Source organism: Conger conger, chromosome 5, assembly GCF_963514075.1.
Source record: "Conger conger chromosome 5, fConCon1.1, whole genome shotgun sequence".
Classification (NCBI taxonomy): Eukaryota; Metazoa; Chordata; class Actinopteri; order Anguilliformes; family Congridae; genus Conger; species Conger conger.
In genome coordinates, this window is record NC_083764.1 from 54,113,153 (window position 1) to 54,135,978 (window position 22,826).

General features: G+C 40.3%; 1 long non-coding RNA gene across 1 annotated transcript in view; it reads right to left on the bottom strand.

Moving 5' to 3' along the window:
• Nucleotides 1-377: 377 nt before the first annotated feature.
• The window catches only part of LOC133129823 (uncharacterized), a 32,048-nt gene continuing 9,599 nt past the window's right edge, over nt 378-22,826 (bottom strand). Inside the window, exons 3-4 of the long non-coding RNA XR_009708856.1 lie at nt 14,677-14,748; nt 378-1,537 (exon numbers count right to left, since the gene is read on the bottom strand). This is a non-coding gene — a long non-coding RNA (uncharacterized LOC133129823). The remainder of the gene's footprint in view (nt 1,538-14,676; nt 14,749-22,826) is intronic.

Genomic DNA, 22,826 nt, shown 5'->3' on the forward strand with positions numbered 1-22,826 from the left:
GACCACTTTCAGCAAAACATCCCCAGAACATCAAGGACCCCCTGTCATATTTGATAGTAGGTATGAGGTATGCTTCTTTTTTGTACCCATTACCAGACTTCAATTACCATCTGAGTCTTCTGAATTGACAGTTCTTTGGCTTTTCCCATGCTGATGGGATTTTGTACACTTGTTACCTCATTTTTATATTCTACTGAAACATCAAGTGATGGAATGACAGAATATAGTTCCTTTAGACTGAGATTAATTACACTGAAGCAAAATTGTCTTGCCAATTTCATTTTCTTTGAAATAATTGCTTGGGGTGGCAATGATATTGGCACCTGTGGTTCTCAAAAAAAAAAAAAGGGATGTAAATGTATTGAAATCAAATATAATCACTGTTTTAGTATTTTAATACATAATAATGTCAGAAAATTACATGCAATCTTTATTTCCAAAAGACCAGCAGAGGAATTTTGGCAAAACAACCCATGTCATTATGTGGTTACAGGGTGGATCCAATTCAGTGTCCTTATATAAGCTATCATTCCCTGATATCTTATATTTTATTAAATCCTCCAGTAAGGAACCAGGTCAACCATATTATGATCCGTCACCTTGAAAGGTAGACTAAGTATTTGCATAGACTAACTAACTAGACCTGCTCGGTTTCAGTTTTTAACGTGTTTGTAGTTGCAGATGCCATTTTGCCAGCTAATGCTAATAGCTGGCACCACTGGTTTCATTGTCATCAAAGAGAAGTGCAAATCTGGCTTTTAAAAATCTATTTCCTGGTAACTTTTTCGGGGGATTTTTACAATCACTATCACTTTTTGTCCTAATTGAAAGAGTCGTAACTGACAGCTTCATTGTTTTCCTATGGAAACACCACAAAATCTTTCCCCAATGGGGGTTGGGCCTGAAGTGTTTCTGATGGTTTTGTGGGCGCACATAATGCATGGCTGTCGGTTGCTGTTATGAATTTTGCCAAACCTGTGCGTTACCAACTGTTAAGCACTTTGTGATGTTTAGCAATGGGTTGTCGCTGCTATGGACCGATTAGCACTTGAAGCAATTGAATTGTCAGGGGAAAGCATTTAGTAATTATAATGCACTGACATTCCAATTCTTTGGAAACACTGCCTTTGTAACCACGCGGTAATAGTGAATTACAGCTATTGCACTATACATCATGCTTTTCATTTCTAATAACATATTCATAGTAGCCTTATTGTAAAATTCATCATGGTTTGATGGAGGAAATAGTTGGGTTAGAAATATGGCTCTTGCAAAGATTTTTTCTTTTTTTTATCAACGTAGCTCTTGAGCCGGACAAGGTTGAATACTACTGGCCTAGAGGAACTGCTTAGAGTTCTGAGAGGAGGAGAAGAGACAAGAATGCGTGATGCAGAACCTGAGAGCTACTTTCTCAGGAATTCAGTAGACATCCAGGGTGGTCAGAAAACATTTGATTGCCTGAGGATGAGAAGTTTGATCTTGATGAAGAGGAGGATGCGAGAAATGCTTCATGTCAGAGCTGTCTTCCCAGTTTAGTCTGTGTACAAGAGAAAAAAAACACCTCAAAATAAACTTCTGCTTCTTCATGGGAGGCAGTTGCAGTCTGATTCACAAAGAAGCATGCTCCTTTTATAGATCTCTTTGCCTTAAGCCACGGAGGTGGCAATGCAAAACAAGCAAGATTGGAGAAATGTATGTGTCTGGCGTTAATTAAAAAGTGTGCGTGATGTTCAGCAGTAGCAGGCCATTAAGACCAATGAGGTGAACATTAATCACACTCACGCGAGTCACGACTAATCATAACAACTCGTGAGATAGAGGAAGCCTCTCATGTTTTAATTAATATCCCACATGACCACGACCGTCCTTAACATGGTGCATTGCTTTCAATTATCACTTATCCTGTAAGTGACAAAATGGCTGATTTTTGTTTCAAGTCTCCCTCTCACAGACATGTCCACACATACATTCCTTCAGCGCTTCCTTTTCATAATCGCATAAGTACACTTGAGAATGAGCTCCACTAGGTCCTCGCCCCCCCCTTGCAATGACCTTTAACTCCGCCATAATCAGGGGTCAATTCACAATCTTCCTTCGCTGCAATGATTGGCAGAGCGCCACCCAATCAGTCCCCTCGCCCTCCCAGTGGGACAGAATTAAGTACAATAGCTGACATTCTAATTTGAGCAGCCATGGATACCCACTGGGGCCTGATCCGAAGGTGACCTTCCGCCAACGCATTATACAGCGTGACAGCTGTCATTTTTTTTTTGGGCTGTGTCGTCGTCCGCTAATTTAAAATAACACAAGCAAAACTGACATTATCTGAAACATAAAAGAGAGCATCTGAGGAATAGCTATGAGCTTCAGGGAGTCTTCCGCAGGCAGGCTGGCATTTTGCATAAAGAAATGGGTAGGTTGAGCGAATAAATATTTAAAGTAGATTAAAATAGTTCAATTAATTTAAAAAGTAAAAGGTAGAGTTGTTTATCAGCCCAGTTAGATTTTCTCACAATCACATTTTCTTAATGTTCTTTTGATACCGACTGTGATGTTACAATTTGAAGGCAAGGTTAAAGAATACATTTTGCATGCTTCTTTGAGATATATTCTCTGCTGTTTCTCATGTAAAATAATCTCTTTGGTTTGCCAAATATAATTTACTATAATTAACAACAAATTTCCATCATAATTACAATTGCCCTGGAGCACATGCCCAAACAGGTGCCTGCCAGAAACAAAACACAAGGCACATCGATTTTAATTTAACATTCTCATCTGACACAACCCAGACTAGCACGGTTCAAACTGATGTCTCTTAAGACTGACCACATCATGTCTTTGATAAAACAAAGACGGATTTGAAGCTAGGCTTGGCACAGAAAGAAAAAACACTCTTTCAAGTGAACAGATTGAAATGCCATTAAAGGCAGAAAAGAATTACTCCATGGAACAAAGGTCTCCTTTCATAACCGTCATCATTCCAGACAAGATAAATATAATATGTGAACAATTTCTCTTTGAGAAAAATGGTATAATTGCGTGCCCATTCTAATAATGTATAATATATAATGTATACTGTCCAATATCTGTAAGTATTTGGACAATTACAGTGTTGTTTTGGCTCTGTATTCCAGGATTTTAAACAAAACAATGAATGTGAGGTTAAAGTGCAGACTGGCAGCTGTAATGTAAGGATATTTATATTCATATCCAGTGATCCATGCAGGAATTACATCCCTTTTAAACATAAAATGGGGGAACTATGTATAAAAAGGGCTTTCTTTCGTAGATGGCTCACTCAGTGTGGATGTAAACACCTGAAAATTAAAGCTGACAGTCTCCACTTTAAACACATATTGAATGTTTCATTTCATGTTGAGCAAATGACGGATATAGAAAAATGTAACTCACATGAGCATACATTAAAGTGCCGTGAAAAGTATTTGCCCCCTTCCCGATTTCCTCTATTATTGCATATTTGTCGCACTGAATGATTTCAGAATGTAATATTAGGGAGCCTGACAAAACACAAAACAATTTTTCAATTGTTTCATTTATTTAATGAAAAAGCCAGCCATATCACCCCTGTGAAAAAATATAGGGGGAAATATATTTTTTCACAGCACTGTATGGTTGAATTCATAATTGAATAACAAAATTCCTCTCAGAGCACTGAACCAGATAGGGGTCAGTAGGCACAGATGTAGTAGTTCACTGGACCTTCATTTACTATCATTCACTATCATCACGTCAGAGATTAGCATCACCCAGGATATACAGCTTTCACAAATGATACATTTACTTAGCTAAATATTCACAGAATTAATCCAGAATCAGTACCTTGCACATGGGCGCAATAGCAGAGCAACAGCTTTTCTTATCCAGCCCACGGAATTACAAACTGTTGCTCGCTCGTCATGAGAGGGTTTCAATGTGACACACTTTCTCAAATGACACATTGACATGTTAACCTGCACAATGTGTGACACACTTTCTCAAATGACACATTGATGCGTTAACCTGCACAATGTGTGACACACTTTCTCAAATGACGCATTGACATGTTAACCTGCACAATGTGTGACACACTTTCTCAAATGACGCATTAAATGGTAAATGGTTGGCATTTATATAGTGCCTTTATCCAAAGCGCTGTACAATTGATGCTTCTCATTCACCCATTCATACACACACTCACACACCAACAGCGATTGGCTGCCATGCAAGGTACCGACCAGCTCGTCAGGAGCATTTTTTGGGGGGTTAGGCGTCTTGCTCAGGGAGACTTTGACATAGCCGGGCGGGGGATCGAACCGGCAACCCTCCGACTGCCAGACGACTGTTCTTACTGCCTGAGCCATGTCTCCCCCTATAGCATTCACATGTTAACCTGCTCAATGTGTGACACACTTTCTCAAATGACACATTGATGTGTTAACCTGAACAATGTGTGACACACTTTCTCAAATGACACATTGACATGTTAACCTGAACAATGTGTGACATACTTTCTCAAATGACACATTGATACGTTAACCTGCACAATGTGTGGCACACTTTCTCAAACGACACATTGATGTGTTAACCTGCACAATGTGTGACACACTTTCTCAAATGACACATTGATACGTTAACCTGCACAATGTGTGGCACACTTTCTCAAATGACACATTGATGTGTTAACCTGCACAATGTGTGACACACTTTCTCAAATGACACATTGACGTGTTAACCTGCACAATGTGTGACACACTTTCTGAAATGACGCATTGATGTGTTAACCTGCACAATGTGTGACACACTTTCTCAAATGACACATTGATGTTAACCTGCACAATGTGTGACACACTTTCTCAAATGACACATTGACATATTAACCTGCACAATGTGTGACACACTTTCTGAAATGACACATTGATGTGTTAACCTGCACAATGTGTGACACACTTTCTGAAATGACACATTGACATGTTAACCTGCACAATGTGTGACACACTTTCTGAAATGACACATTGATGTGTTAACCTTCACAATGTGTGACACACTTTCTGAAATTACCCATTGATGTGTTAACCTGCACGATGTGTGACACACTTTCTCAAATGACACACTGACTTGTTAACCTGCACAATGTGTGGCATGCTTTCTGAAATGACACATTGACGTGTTAACCTGCACAATGTGTGACACACTTTCTCAAATGACACATTGACGTGTTAACCTGCACAATGTGTGACACACTTTCTGAAATGACGCATTGATGTGTTAACCTGCACAATGTGTGACACACTTTCTCAAATGACACATTGATGTTAACCTGCACAATGTGTGACACACTTTCTCAAATGACACATTGACATATTAACCTGCACAATGTGTGACATGCTTTCTCAAATGACACACTGACTTGTTAACCTGCACAATGTGTGACACACTTTCTCAAATGACACATTGACTTGTTAACCTGCACAATGTGTGACACACTTTCTCAAATGACACATTGACGTGTTAACCTGCACAATGTGTGACACACTTTCTCAAATGACACATTGACGTGTTAACCTGCACAATGTGTGACACACTTTCTGAAATGACGCATTGATGTGTTAACCTGCACAATGTGTGACACACTTTCTCAAATGACACATTGATGTTAACCTGCACAATGTGTGACACACTTTCTCAAATGACACATTGACATATTAACCTGCACAATGTGTGACACACTTTCTGAAATGACACATTGATGTGTTAACCTGCACAATGTGTGACACACTTTCTGAAATGACACATTGACATGTTAACCTGCACAATGTGTGACACACTTTCTGAAATGACACATTGATGTGTTAACCTTCACAATGTGTGACACACTTTCTGAAATGACACATTGATGTGTTAACCTGCACGATGTGTGACACACTTTCTCAAATGACACACTGACTTGTTAACCTGCACAATGTGTGGCATGCTTTCTGAAATGACACATTGACATGTTAATCTGCACAATGTGTGACACACTTTCTCAAATGACACATTGATGTGTTAACCTGCACAATGTGTGACACACTTTCTGAAATGACACATTGATGTGTTAACCTGCACAATGTGTGACACACTTTCTGAAATGACACATTGACATGTTAACCTGCACAATGTGTGACACACTTTCTGAAATGACACATTGATGTGTTAACCTTCACAATGTGTGACACACTTTCTGAAATTACACATTGATGTGTTAACCTGCACGATGTGTGACACACTTTCTCAAATGACACACTGACTTGTTAACCTGCACAATGTGTGGCATGCTTTCTGAAATGACACATTGATGTGTTAACCTGCACAATGTGTGACACACTTTCTGAAATGACACATTGACATGTTAACCTGCACAATGTGTGACACACTTTCTGAAATTACGCATTGATGTGTTAACCTGCACAATGTGTGACACACTTTCTCAAATGACACATTGATGTTAACCTGCACGATGTGTGACACACTTTCTCAAATGACACACTGACTTGTTAACCTGCACAATGTGTGACACACTTTCTGAAATGACACATTGATGTGTTAACCTGCACAATGTGTGACACACTTTCTCAAATGACACATTGATGTGTTAACCTGCACAATGTGTGACACACTTTCTCAAATGACACATTGACATATTAACCTGCACAATGTGTGACACACTTTCTGAAATGACACATTGATGTGTTAACCTGCACAATGTGTGACACACTTTCTGAAATTACACATTGATGTGTTAACCTGCACGATGTGTGACACACTTTCTCAAATGACACACTGACTTGTTAACCTGCACAATGTGTGGCATGCTTTCTCAAATGACACACTGACTTGTTAACCTGCACAATGTGTGACACACTTTCTCAAATGACACATTGACTTGTTAACCTGCACAATGTGTGACACACTTTCTCAAATGACACATTGACGTGTTAACCTGCACAATGTGTGACACACTTTCTCAAATGACACATTGACGTGTTAACCTGCACAATGTGTGACACACTTTCTGAAATGACGCATTGATGTGTTAACCTGCACAATGTGTGACACACTTTCTCAAATGACACATTGATGTTAACCTGCACAATGTGTGACACACTTTCTGAAATGACACATTGACATGTTAACCTGCACAATGTGTGACACACTTTCTGAAATGACACATTGATGTGTTAACCTTCACAATGTGTGACACACTTTCTGAAATGACACATTGATGTGTTAACCTTCACAATGTGTGACACACTTTCTGAAATGACACATTGATGTGTTAACCTGCACAATGTGTGACACACTTTCTGAAATGACACATTGACATGTTAACCTGCACAATGTGTGACACACTTTCTCAAATGACACACTGACGTGTTAACCTGCACAATGTGTGGCATGCTTTCTGAAATGACACATTGACATGTTAATCTGCACAATGTGTGACACACTTTCTCAAATGACACATTGATGTGTTAACCTGCACAATGTGTGACACACTTTCTCAAATGACACATTGACATATTAACCTGCACAATGTGTGACACACTTTCTGAAATGACACATTGATGTGTTAACCTGCACAATGTGTGACACACTTTCTGAAATGACACATTGATGTGTTAACCTTCACAATGTGTGACACACTTTCTGAAATTACACATTGATGTGTTAACCTGCACGATGTGTGACACACTTTCTCAAATGACACACTGACTTGTTAACCTGCACAATGTGTGGCATGCTTTCTCAAATGACACACTGACTTGTTAACCTGCACAATGTGTGGCATGCTTTCTCAAATGACACACTGACTTGTTAACCTGCACAATGTGTGACACACTTTCTCAAATGACACATTGACTTGTTAACCTGCACAATGTGTGACACACTTTCTCAAATGACACATTGACGTGTTAACCTGCACAATGTGTGACACACTTTCTCAAATGACACATTGACGTGTTAACCTGCACAATGTGTGACACACTTTCTGAAATGACGCATTGATGTGTTAACCTGCACAATGTGTGACACACTTTCTCAAATGACACATTGATGTTAACCTGCACAATGTGTGACACACTTTCTCAAATGACACATTGACATATTAACCTGCACAATGTGTGACACACTTTCTGAAATGGCACATTGATGTGTTAACCTTCACAATGTGTGACACACTTTCTGAAATGACACATTGATGTGTTAACCTGCACAATGTGTGACACACTTTCTGAAATGACACATTGACATGTTAACCTGCACAATGTGTGACACACTTTCTGAAATGACACATTGATGTGTTAACCTTCACAATGTGTGACACACTTTCTGAAATTACACATTGATGTGTTAACCTGCACGATGTGTGACACACTTTCTCAAATGACACACTGACTTGTTAACCTGCACAATGTGTGGCATGCTTTCTGAAATGACACATTGACATGTTAATCTGCACAATGTGTGACACACTTTCTCAAATGACACATTGATGTGTTAACCTGCACAATGTGTGACACACTTTCTCAAATGACACATTGACATATTAACCTGCACAATGTGTGACACACTTTCTGAAATGACACATTAATGTGTTTACCTGAACAATGTGTGACACACTTTCTGAAATGACACATTGACATGTTAACCTGCACAATGTGTGACACACTTTCTGAAATGACACATTGACATGTTAACCTGCACAATGTGTGACACACTTTCTCAAATGACACATTGACATGTTAACCTGCACAATGTGACACACTTTCTCAAATGACACATTGATGTGTTAACCTGCACAATGTGTGACACACTTTCTGAAATGACGCATTGATGTGTTAACCTGCACAATGTGTGACACACTTTCTGAAATGACGCATTGATGTGTTAACCTGCACAATGTGTGACACACTTTCTCAAATGACACATTGATGTCTTAACCTGCACAATGTGTGACACACTTTCTGAAATGACACATTGACGTGTTAACCTGCACAATGTGTGACACACTTTCTGAAATGACACATTGATGTGTTAACCTGCACAATGTGTGGCACGCTTTCTGAAATGACACATTGACATGTTAACCTGCACAATGTGTGACACACTTTCTCAAATGACACACTGACATGTTAACCTGCACAATGTGTGACACACTTTCTCAAATGACACACTGACGTGTTAACCTGCACAATGTGTGGCACACTTTCTGTTGGCGTTTACACTGGGTATTCCAGCCGTGCACTAATGCACTTATTCTTGCAGTAATGAGTGTGGGATGGGGACGAAGAAGGGCAGCTTAATTTAATTTCAGAAGTACCCAGATTTCCTCTTTTCTGTAAAACTCTTCGACACCCCTTTGAAAAGAGTCCATTCTGCTTGGTTCTTTTACCTAATTCCACCCAGACACAGCCCCATTCAACACTTTTCAGAATACAGTGCCTTTTCAAAATGATGTAAAATCTCCAGAGTGCCTTACTAATCGTCAAATTGAGTGTATAACACAAAAATTCAATTCAGAATTCATGATGACTTTTTCCCAGCTTGGGATATAGTATAAATCTCATCTCATAAATGAAATTACATGCTCACAATAAAAAACAAATACTTAGTTGCTTTATCGTTGACTTTAATATTTATTTAGCTACTTTATTTTGAATTTGCTGTATAATTCAATGCATTAAAACTGAGGTTGTTAAAGGCATTACTTTGGAAAAGGGCACAGGAGGTACTATCTTAAATTTTTTCCTGGTACAATAGAGATGCACTTATATAACACAGCTTCCAAAGCCCAGCACTCCAGTTTTTTTCCTGTTACAAATACAAAACTCAATCAATATGACTTGTCAATTTACCTTTCCTGTTCTGTTAGTTGTATCACCTCATTTAATTGGATTTAATTGGATGAAGAGACAAGCTTTGATTGCCATCCTTTCAGAACTTATATACAGGTATATGTGTGTATCATCTTTGTGCTGTTGCAGTTGTGAGTGTGTCCTTTGTGTCATGAACTATTATGTAATAACAAGGGAACCTGGTTCGATATGTTTACAGCATGATCACAAAATGTACAATATGAGAATACAAACTTACTATTTTCTTGCCACAAAAAATGACCTGAAGAACTCTCGGAGAATAACAATAACCTGCAGCCCTGACCCAGATCTGTCTGCAGAGAGAAACTTGGGTGGCCAGTATCTACCAGTTGATGAGAGATAACCAATTTCTCCAATCAGTGTTAGTTTTCTTGTAGTAGGGCATGAGCTGTAGGCTGTGAAATTGCTCACAGATAAGCCAATGCTTGAGATGAAATATTGCTTCTTTGCTGTTAATTCAACAGTAATACGAGAGTTCAATGGAGGATTTGGGAAGGAAAAAATGTAGGGAAATCTGGAAACCTGCTGCTCTTAGAGTTGGCAGTACTGACCAGAACTAAATTTTTTGTCAGAAAGCTCTGGTCTAGCACCCTGTCTTGTGGAAATAAGCTTTTTATTCAGCTACGAGACACTCCCCTCAGATGTTGAAATTTATGGTGTTGTTTTTCCACCTGGAAGAAATCAATGAGCAAGTCGGCTCCATTCTTAAATTTTAAACTCCCACACCTGTTTTCTCTGTCACAGAATAAACTGACTTTCCTTTGAGTGTCTAATATAGCAGTCAGGAATTATTGCACTAGCCCACCTCACAAGTCTATTATAATCCAATCTAAGGTGGCAAGCCAACAGAGCAAAAACACTACAATCAAATGACCTGTTAACCTAATTTTTCAATTAGTCATAGGCCTATTGATAATTGTTTTTACATTACGGCATGCATTAATTGGTAACACTTCATTCTATGGTCCTTCATTAGAACTGTTATTGAAGTATTTTCATTTTAACAAATACAAGGCAATTAGTATTTGTTTCAAATGAATTGTTTTTGAAACCACAGCTCATGTGGTGGACTGTGGTGTGAAAATAAGGGGTAATTGTGAGGATTTGCTCATTTGCGCCTTCCTTTCATGACATTGGATGTTGCTGTAGCATCCAATGTCATCCAGTGTGTCCTTGCATTTATTAATTGCCACTACAATTCAGGGTAATAAGGAAACAATGTGATAAGTATAAGCAAATTCCAAATTCACAAATTACTCTTGACTCTAACTCTTGTGTTGTCTTAAGGGTCGAAAATGACCCGCCATTATGTTTAACAGCAGAGGAAAATATATTTTTTCAACTTGAAATTTGATGAAAAAGTTTGTGATGAGTGACAGGTTGTTTTTTCATGCAAAATAGATTTGGGGTTTTTAGGGGTTTAGTGAAGGCGGGTCATTTTTGATAAGGGGAATATACAGAATGTTAAGACTACACAAGGGTTAAACATTGGTAGAATAATGAATCCTAAAGTTATTCATGACAATTTAGGATGACACATAAAAACAAATTATTTCACAATTATTACGGCTGGTCTCATGTGATGGAATTTGTTGAAAGAAAGCACAGCTGGAAAAAAGGAAGCGGGTTGGTTTGGTTATGTTTTCCATTAGTTATCCTCTCTCTGCTGAAGACATTTGAGATCTGTGTGATTGAGAGAAATAAGCATTACAATTGTGTGTGTGTGTTGTGTTTGGGTGGGTCAGGAGTAGCTCCTTCTAAAGCAGAAGGTATATAGTCTCCCAGTCCAGGCATATTTCACTCTGAAAGCACAAACATGTCTCAGTGCTCTCCTCTAACTGATAAAAAGCTCTGGGGCTTCTTTAGTACAAACCATCCGCGGGATCAGTGCAAACCACGACTTATCATCTACCTCAGGGGCAGGGGGATTAGTTGGTGAGACTTAAATGGTCTGGAATAAACATCTGTAGAGATATTACAGTGAGTAGAATGAGATACAAGAACATGTCTGCATTAATGCATTATAATCCTTTGGTGTTATGTTTTCCTTTGTCTGAGGTACATTAACAGATGTCTAAGTGTTATATGGGATGCCTGGTGCAGAGAATTACACTTAATGACAATGACAGACAAGGTGTGTTTCTTTAGGTGACCATTATTCCCAGGGATTAGTTACCTTTCTCCCTAAATGGTTCAGACGTCTTTTCTTCTGCACTGATCTTGTGAACGCCACCCCCCTTTCCCATTGACACAAAACTACAACGGGAGACAAAAAAGGTTCCTTTTTCTCAAACTAGGGCATCTAAAGTTTCGTGTTTCACCGCCAACTGTCTCCTGCAGGTCGAAGCAGACACCCAATCCTCTGGAGTTCTCCAGAGCTCTAATGTAATGATGTCTACTGTCACCGCCACTCTCGTACATAGTCTTTGAAACCACTGTGGGCCCTCTGAGAGTACGCACACACGGTGTTATAGTCCTGTACTGTTTGCCTAATTTGTTTACAAACCATGAAATGGGTCACATTGAATGTTCTTTCACAAGCTTTTCATAAAGCATGCACACAGCTATAATTTATGTGCCATTACTATTTTATAAAGTGCTCTTAAACAACTGCAGTGCAAGGCAATACTGTATATAATCCCCAACAGACTGACCCCTTAACACTGGATAATTTTTTATTCCCTTCACAGAGTATAGCCTCCTGCAAGACCATATTTAACCATCTCCAGACGTACTACCAACTCCTTTGTACTTGTGACTATGACTTCATGATGAGCCACTGATGTTACTCAAATCCAACGAGTATAAATCTTAAAAATGTCTGTCCTCGCAGGTTTTTGGATGTGAAATGCCACCGGCTGTTGCTTTCCAGACTTAAAGTGGTCCTTGGAGGCAAACACTTGGAGACGAGTGGTGTTGTGCTGTTTGGATGGAGGCCCTGGCGGCTGGGGGGTTTCCAGGGAGCTGCGGTGATTCATCTTTGACTTCACAGGTCCTTCCTTCCCGTGAACACTGCCTTTCCTTTTCCGAACAGGGCCGGGATCAGACACGGGTCAAATACGTAATTGCGTTGGATTCAAATACTTCTCTGTGCTCAATTCATCTTGCCTGGTGCAATTGAGCCAGCCAAGAGGACCAGAGGTCCAGGGTTTGCCGTTTTTGAGAGTATTTCACCGAAACATTTGTTATGGCCTTGACTAAACTGCAATTTTACGAGAGTTTTCTTTTGTTTTTTTTCCCCATCGTGTTGCCAATGTGTGTGTTTTTGATATCTTTCCTTATAGTTTCCTATGAGCTAAGACATAAAAAACTGTGTTTCCCAACACAGCTTGATTCACAGTTACAGAGAAGTTAAAAGGCAAAGGCGCAAACTTCTCTTAATTGATCCAATACACCAGGCAACCTCAGGAAAGCATAGAAAAGTATTTGAATCCAGAATGATTATGTATTTGACCCAGGCCTGGGGGGCTGACCACAAGGTGGGTTGTGTGGGAATGGGAGATCGATTTCTGTCTGTCTTCTCACCCAGATCCTCTGGCATGGCCTGCTCTGACCTTTTCTGCCACTCACGGTCTCTGTGTTACCTTTTCTCTGTGGCTGTCATTACCTGTCACGCTCAGTTCCTGTAGACCGCACCTCTCCTGAGTGATAGCGGTCTTTATCTCTGGCGGGTGGCCAGTTGAATGGGGGATATCTGATTCCCATCACTTTGATGGGCAGGAGTCTGAGTCTATCATTAATTCATCGGGGGCTGACCTTACACTCACGTTGGCACTCTGTGAACAGAGAACGCAACATGGCCGGTCAGACTTGACACGGGCAGTGCGCTGTATTAGCGATCGGCAGGTGACTAACATTTAGCGATATCAATGTCTGAGGCATGTTTTTTTCTGTTACATGTTTTTTGCCTTGTATGTAGCACTTTGTATAAGACATTAGCTTCAAATAGGATATACTCTGTTGAGCACCCAAAGATCTGAAAAGGATGACAAGGGAAATACTCGGGAAGATAAGTGATTTTTTGGAAATGGTATGAATTTTTATATTGTACCCTGGCTTGGGATGCACGTGTACCAGTCAGGATCTGTGAAGATGATCTGTCTTCTGAAGTTTTATGAGTTTTAAACTTCCCCTTTCCTTAACTGACCGGTGCATGTCCTCATAGCCTTGTTAACTATTCAAATAATGTGTGAAGTACATGCAGATACACACAGGGGCACTGTATTCTTCTCTCCATTTCCTACTTTTAACACTCGCCTTCCCCCAACACACACACATACACACACGGCACCACCACCAACGGAAGCAGGTATGTCCGCTATGCGGGAAAAACTGAATAACAGTGGCTGTTTGAAGGAAAAAACAAAGCCAGCTGGTCTGGCAGTGGAGATTGAAACAAAGCAGGCAATTAAGGCACACCTCCACACACACTTAGTGCTGCACATTTCTGCCACTGTGGCAGTTCTAATGGGGATACATAGCCAGTACCTATCACAGATACCACCGAGGAGGGACATTTGAATAGAAATGCAAAACACCCCCATTACTTTGCATTGAAACACTGACAATAGCAGAGGAAAGACAGGAAATTGCAATCCTCCGAACTCCTGCAGGACATTAGACATTTCCGCATGCTTACTGTATCCTCATATAATGGAATATGTCATAATTTCATGTGAAAAAACACTTGGCTTGATTAATATATGTATTCTTCCAATAAGTGGAAAAGTGCCATGTTATAGTTAACAGCACACACCTTTTCTTTCTGTGGATAACATCCCCGGGGGTTGGATGGGGGGGTCCAGTTGGGCAGGTTGCTATTGCAGGCCTGTGAGATGGTGGGGGGGGGAGGGATTCAGGAAATGGAGGCATCAGTGTCTACAATCCCAGTTTCTCATGGCTAAAAATACAACATAGTAAGAGAGAATCTGGCAGTGTTCATGGATCAAGCTGCCCACTCAGGCCACCTACTGGAGTGCATCACAGAGAGAGAGAGAGAGAGAGAGAGAGAGAGAGAGAAATTCATATCCAGCATATACTGTACATTTCCATATTCACTGTGTGGAATTAATAAGCTTTTTGATTTCTGCATCATTTGTAATATCTCCAATACCTCTTCATTTCCTTTGAAAAACTACTGAAATTTGAATTTACAGCCATGCAGATAGATTTTGACATTGAGAGATGTCCAGGGCAATTCGCAAAAACTAAATCTGTTCATATTGATAATTCTTTTCATGTCTATGCTTTTCTGGGTCTATTCAGTACATGATCCATCGAGGGCTCTCATGTTTTCTTGAATATTGCTTGAACACATAATGGTTATTAACACAATATGCGTTTCATCATGACTTAAATATCGTGAATTCATCATTTTAATTCACCAAAATATTTATTTAAAGACATGCAGATAATATGGGGGTTGGGGAACATGCAAGAGGAACACTTTGGAGGAAGTGTGGGCTGAGGATGGTAGCCAGTGGAGGAAGATCGGAGTTTGGGTTGGCACAGAAGATTCCGTCAACAGAGAATGGGAAAACAGACTACCAGATGATAAGATGGAGTCTTTCTTTTAGGTACACTAAAGTAGCAAGGCAAAGTGAAACAGTGTGCTTCGGATTACTCATTAGTAATGCTGGGGCATTTGTAACGGGAATGACTCTTCCTGAACACCTGGGTCTGCTGGCAAGGCCCAATTTGTTTGTATTTTTATAACGTAAAGGAAAAAATGTTCCAAAAATATTCTACAGGTCTTTTCAAACTACGACATAAACGTGCAGACCCCTCCTTATGGAAAGCGAACACCCTAATTAGTGGGGCAGCTCGCTGTAAACTCGGCGAGCCGCAGGTGTTAATAGCGCCGAGCGTGCCGGCCCAGTCTCTCGGGTCTAAAAATACGCGAGCGTGAGGCTGAGTCTGGTGGTGTTCACAGGCTCGGCTGCCCACTCGGACCACCTACAGGGGCACTCGCAAGCGAGCGAGAGAGAAGATGGCGCCCGGGGGGGTGCGATCGTGCATCTACGCGAGCGGTGACTGAGGGAGTGTGTGCGACACGTGCGAAGGGCTCGGGGTCATCTGAAGGTCGCTCAGACCAGCGCTGAAACTCAAAGAGATTGTGCCGAACAGATCCGATCGGGGCAAAAATGTGTTTCCATCAACGATTTAGTTAATCTGTGGATAAATAGGTATTACAGCAGATTTACTGATTTGTGTGATGGAATGACATGGCATTTGAGGGCATGTCAAGCACTCAAGCACTTTTTTGACTATTTTTCAAAAAACAATAGCTGTCCCTAGGTATCTATAGGCACCCCTGGTTTAAATGTCTGTTATAATTAATCTGTACCTGATTGAAAGCAATCTAGAACTCTAAATGGTACAGAGATAAACATGAGACCTTTCTGCAAGATTGCTTTTTATCTTCATTTTTTACTGTTTATAAATTATGAGAAAGGAAAAGGGCCCTGTGCAAAAGTTTGGGAACCCTTTTGGATTATTTGTTACTTTTTAAAAAGATGATTGCTACAGCCCAGACCCGGAGATTTACTTCAATGAGTACTGGCTTCAATGAGTCAGGTAAGTATATGTTATTGAAAATCTGTGAGGAGATCAAACATTCCAAATTTGCAAGGAAGCCAATTAATATTTCTGAGCTAGAGGTGTTCTACCAGGAAGAATGGGGGAAAATTCCAAAAGCGAGAATTCAGAGCTGGCTACAGGAAGCGTTTGCAAGCTGTTATAGTTTGCCGAGGAGCTGTTACAAAGTACTAACTGACAGGGGTTCCCAAACTTTTGCACAGGGCCCTTTTCCTGTATTTACACACCACTATACACGAAAATACCAGTTATAGAATTTTATTTTAGAATAACACTTTAAACTATAAAGAGTGTTCTATAAAACATACTAAAGATAACTGAAGATTAGCAGCAAGCGAGAGGTTGGTAGCATGGAATATCAGTTGAATGGATTTTCTCCAAAGGAAAAAATGTCCCAGTCCTGTACAAATAAAACATGTCGAGTACCATAATAGAGCATATCAGCTGCGAACCATGACCGCAACTATGTCCAGGTTTATAATATTTGGGAAAAGGACATTGTGCTCCGCTCTGTATTTATTCAGTACAACAAATTCTGCAGCCTGTTGAATCTTCTTTCTGAAAGCCTCATCAGATTTTGCAGAAGATTGTACATTTTACTGCGGGTAACATTTTTCTGGGAAAGCTAAATTACCCGCTTACCCGCTTGTCTGGCAGATCAGCCAGGGAACTTTCCTTGCCGAGTAAGCAAACACACCTGCAAGGGAAGGCAAGTGCTGATAGAATCTGCTGTGAAAGCAGTCATACCTTTGTGCTGCAAATTCTGTGGAAAACATTCCCTTGTGCTGGGAAGATGCCACAAAAAAAAATTAAAAAGCTGAATACACAATGTCACAGAATGTGTACAGCACCACCAGTCAGACTGTGTATATAGGTAGATATTTGAAAACTTGCATGGCTAGTGCAAGTTGTTTATGTATATATTAGCCTCTTGCAATGTATCACAGCCAGGGAGTCTATCTTTCTGAGGGCACAATGGGCAGCAGTCACATTGAAGGTAACGATTATGTTGGTGATGATAATTATGATGATGATGATGATGATGATGGTGTTGATGGCATCTATGATGGTGATGACGATGATCATTTTCAGAAAGATAATGCTTGTTCGCAACAGGCTACAGTACTACTGTATTATCCGATGCATCAGACTCTCATTTACAGCACATTCTGAGATAAAAATTATTCAGAATGGAAGAACTGAACGTGCCATTCACTGAAATACAGTAATTTAACCAAATGTAAGCAATATAATGTCAATCCTTTGCAGCTATAGGCCTAATTGAGTATAATATAGACAAACAATCAACAAAAACCATAGCGTAAACACACTTAATGAAATTATATATTATGCAAAATGGGTAATAAAATACAATAAAGTCAAAAACAAAAAAATGCTATAAAAATGATAATACAAAATAATAACAATAAAGGGCAGCACTTTAACTTTACATTAGTATGATACCACTAGTACATCTTATTTCTAACCTAATTCCATCTAATCTACTAGCAAAAAATCTGCAATGACTGAGGACATCTCTGTCCATTCCTGGATCATTGAAGCTTTAGCTCGGCTCAATTTTGGAATAGGCCTACTTTAAAGTTCCAGTGTCTCTGCATCAGAAGATCAGTCCATCCATCAAACATCAAAATTGCTATTTTACTAATTAAAAAAGGCAAATACATTCAGTGAGCACTTTATTGGGTATTTTATTGGACTCATTTTTTTAAAACTTATTGGTTTGATGTGTTGTGTGTTCAAAGATTCTCTTCTGCCTACCACTGTCGTAATGTGTTATTTGTTTTAATGTCACCTTTCTCCTCTGCTGCTGACTGGATGTTTTTTGTTATTCTCTGCAAAATCCCAGGAGATCAGCAGTTTCTGAGATATTCAAACTACCCTATCTGGCACCAACAATCATTCCACGGTCAAAGTCACTTAGATCACATTTCTTCCCCATCCTGATGGTTAATTTGAACATTAACTGAAGCTCCTGACCCGTATCTGCATGATTTTATGCATTGTACCGCTGCCACACTTGACTGATTAGATAATCGCATGAGTAAGTAGGTGTACATATGTGCTCAATGAGCGTATATTGAACCAAAAGCAGGAATTTATGGGGGGGGGGTTGATTTTTCATGGTGGACAAATGTCTTCAACAGTGATGACATGTCTCCATTAGCAGTGGGTGGAAAGACTGCACGTTCTGTATGAGCGATAGAATTTCTATCACTTCTGCCAAGCACTAGCCCAATCAAAAGTCTCTTCCTCTTGTCACCCGTACTCCTTTTTTTCTATCGCAATGGCAGACAGCACAATATGAATATTAACATTAATGGGAGAACAGTAACTGGAAATCTGTAAAAAGCAGAATGCGACTTTTTTCTTTTTTTCTGTGATCTTTTCCTTTCTGCTCTCGTCATATATTTTCTGGCTCCCTCCCTTCCTTCTTTTTTTACCCTTTCTCTCCTTTCTCCTTTCTGCTCACACTTATTCCATTCTGTCTCTCTCTTTACTGTATCTCTCTGCTCTTTCTTTTTCCATTTCTTTGCGTGTCTATACAGATGGTCCCTGTGACTGCAGTACTGCAATTCCTTTCCAGCCAACATGTAAATTGTTTCATCTGTGCTTACACACCTTTGGGAAACCCCATATTATCCTGCACCTGGTATCATAGGCATGGTCAGGACAACCAGATGGCTGAGGCTCAGAAATGCATCAGTGCACGTCGACATCTACCCAGCTGGCCAAACAACATTTCTGAAACTTTTTTTTTTTGTAACGTTGTCGCAAAAAGTGGTGTGTTCTCATACATTCTGAGAAAAAGAATAAATGCTGGGGGAAAAAATCAGAGCCACAGCATTTCTGAAAGAGTGATATTGATAAATAATCAACTTCCACGTGGCACATTGCTGCAGTCACCTGGCGAGGTGCGTGGAACTTCAGCGTGCAGCGAGTCCAGAAATTACCAGAGGCATTTGGACAGTCCGGAAAATTCTAAATCAACAGCACACTCCCCACATTCATATTTAATGCTAAAATGTTATTTCAATTGCAATTGATTTCCACAAATACATCTACATTATTTATTGTTATGCCTACTAACAATAAAAACTAAATAGGCTATTTATGATTGATGTCATTTTAGACCTGTCGTGATTCAGCATCATTTGACTAACGTTACTTTTTGGATTATGTTGGTGGGTGGAGTTAGCTAAGAATGAAGGCGGATCTCTGAAGCTGTCCTGTGGTATCTGGCAACAAGATGTTAGCAGCAGATCCTTTAAGTCCCGTAAGTTGCGAGGTGGAGCCGCAGTGGATCAGACCTGTTGTTCCAGCACATCCCACAGATGCTCAATTTGGAGGCCAAGACAATACCTTAAACTCTTTGTGATGTTCCTCAAACCATTCCTGAACATTTTTTGCAGTGTGGCAGAACGCATTATCCACTGCTATTAGGGAATACCGTTGCCATGAAGGGTGTATCTGGTCCGTAACAATGTTCAGGTAGGTGGCATGTGTAAAAGTAACATCCACATGAATGCCAGGACCCAGCAGTTTCCCAGCAGAACATTGCCCAGTGGGATCGGACCAGACGGGCTAGCCTTCGCTCCCCACATGCATCAATAAGCCTTGGGTGCCCATGACCCTGTCGCCGGTTCACCAGTTGTCCTTCCTTGGACCACTTTCTGCATTCTGGGAACACCCCACAAGACCTGCCATTTTGGAGATGCTCTGACCTAGTTGTCTAGCCATCACAATTTGGCCCTTGTCAAAGTCACTCAGATCCTTACACTTGCCCATTTTTCCTGCTTCCAACAAATCAACTTCAAGAACGGACTGTTGAACAGGTGCCATTGTAACGAGACAGGTGCCATTGTAACGAGATGATCAATGTTATTTCTTCACCTGTCAGTGGTTTTAATGTTGTGGCTGATCAATTGTACATGGCTGTAGCAATCGTCAGAGATCTGTGCTGATACCTTTATGGAGAGCAGGCTGATGCTATTATTAGGGCTTATACATTTAATTTCCTCTCTTGTGAGGCTTTCAGAAAATGTTAACATTTTACTTAAAACATAGTTTTTTGTGATTAATCTTTCATTAAAGGAGATTCATCTGACACTCATCATTGCATTCTGTATGGAAAAGTTGGTCTAGTCTGGCACAGAGGCATAATAATACACCTTTATTTATTCATCTAGAGCCCTTATTGGACATTTGCCACTCTATATAACATCTATGCTGGATTGGAACAAGGGACCCAACCACACTAACTCTCATAACTGTCTCTTGTTTAAAGTCCCATGTGTCTATACTTACAAATTTATGCGTCAAATACATGGAATTATCTTCAACACATCCTCAAGATAGACACTCTCGCTAACTTTGGACTATTCAAAACCATAATCAGAAACCACTTCACTGCAGTGTGAAATTGTTTTAACTGGGTATTGTTCTCTTTTGATTTGTTTCACATTGCTTTTCTTATTTTGCTTTGTATCTCAACATCATTGCAAATGAGGGAAACCTCAATGCTTCTCGAGGCTTAAATAATGATTAAATATCAAATTACCCCGCACATTTCATAAGGTAACGCATGTAAACAATTTGGAAAAGAAAAGTCGCCGCAGAAATTGTCATTGTTTTGTGTTTCTCTCAGTGCTTTTCTGCAATGATCTTTGATGAGATCAGTCAGAGGATCCCATCTGTGTCGTGTCTAAATAATTAATCCACAAACCACATTCAAGGCTGGCCTTTTCTTTAATCAATAGATGGTTTTCCAAATAAATTATTTTCCATTAAAAATCTACATGTAAAAAGCTGATCAGATCGAAGAAGCAATTTTCAGCGTTGAGCTGGGATTATGGCATTTACTTAGCATCCGCTAATTGGTGACTGACAAATGTTTTGAGTTGGCCGCATTGTACATCTAGTCTCCAATACTAATTACTATTACTAGTTACTTGAATATAACATTGTGTCACCCAGATTTGAGCCAACAACCTTCTGATACAGGGCTCTGACCACTGCACATGGGTATATAAAAAGCAGAAATGACTTTTGCTGTCATTTTCCATCACCTGAAAGGTACCAGTTGTCCAACATAAACAAGGTGGGCAGATGCAAGTTTCCGTCTGGCAAAAGAACACAGAGCATAATGAAAAGTGGCATGACACAGGAAAGAAACCCATTGAAAAATACCTTTAATTCCTTTTCCTTGGACACCCCCCACATTTCTTTTTCACTTGGAGCTCAAAAACAGCACAGAAATACGTCACCACCCCCTTACTCCCATATTACAGTTTCCACTGAGGAACCATGTGCCGTTTGTCATGTGGATGATAAATTGCATTTTCCCTTGAAGCCGGGACCGTGGCGGGAGAGAGGGGCGGTGAGGAGAGGGTGGCTGATTTAACGGAGCTCCCTATGAAAACATCAGAGGGGAAACGCAATCAAGGGGCCCGTTACGGCAAATGGCCAGGGGGCCCCAGGGGCAGGACCCCCCGTCTCATCTAGGGGGCAGAAAACCCAGAGGGAAAGGAGGAAGCTTGTGCCCACAAGGCTGGCCACGTGTTCGGGGGTCCCTCTCGCCTTTACCCACGTATCTGAAGGGGAATTTCCTTAAAAACACTCCCCTCTTACTAGTGCAGTGGTCCTCACTCCTGGTCCCGGAGACCCGGAGCGTGGGCTGGTTTTTGTTTTGGGCTTCATATCAGCAGCGGATTCAGACCCAAAAATCCAGGTTAGGTGAGTTAACTGCGTAATTAACTGCTTTGATGGATCAATTAGGTGCTGAGTAACAATAAAAGGCAGCACACCCTGCGGGTCTCCAGGACCAGGAGTGAGGACCACTGCCCGAGTGGCTTTAATCAATGTCTCCATCATGCTTCACAACTACCCCCCCCCAAGGAGACAGTACCCCATCAGCCTCTCTGCCTCACACAGTATTACGCTGCATTTCACTCTCTTTCTCCAGACCCAGGCCTCCAGGCATATTTTTTTTCCAAATATGGGCAGACTTCTACTCTTGAAACCATTTTCTCAGTTAAAGTAAGCATTAAACGGAAAAATGAAACAATGGTCGCGCTTAATAAAACGCAAATCGCAGTGCAGTTATCAACAAGTTGTCAGATCGCTGAATGAAAGTACAAGACAAAACCTATGCGAGTGCCAGAGACAGTAGCTATAGCAAAAGTTACGGTAGGTTACAGACAGGAGACTGAAAAAATCACAGAGCATTTTGGATATATAAAAAATGACCAGGGGTTGCTGTACAAGGCCAATCCAACTTGCGAAACATGC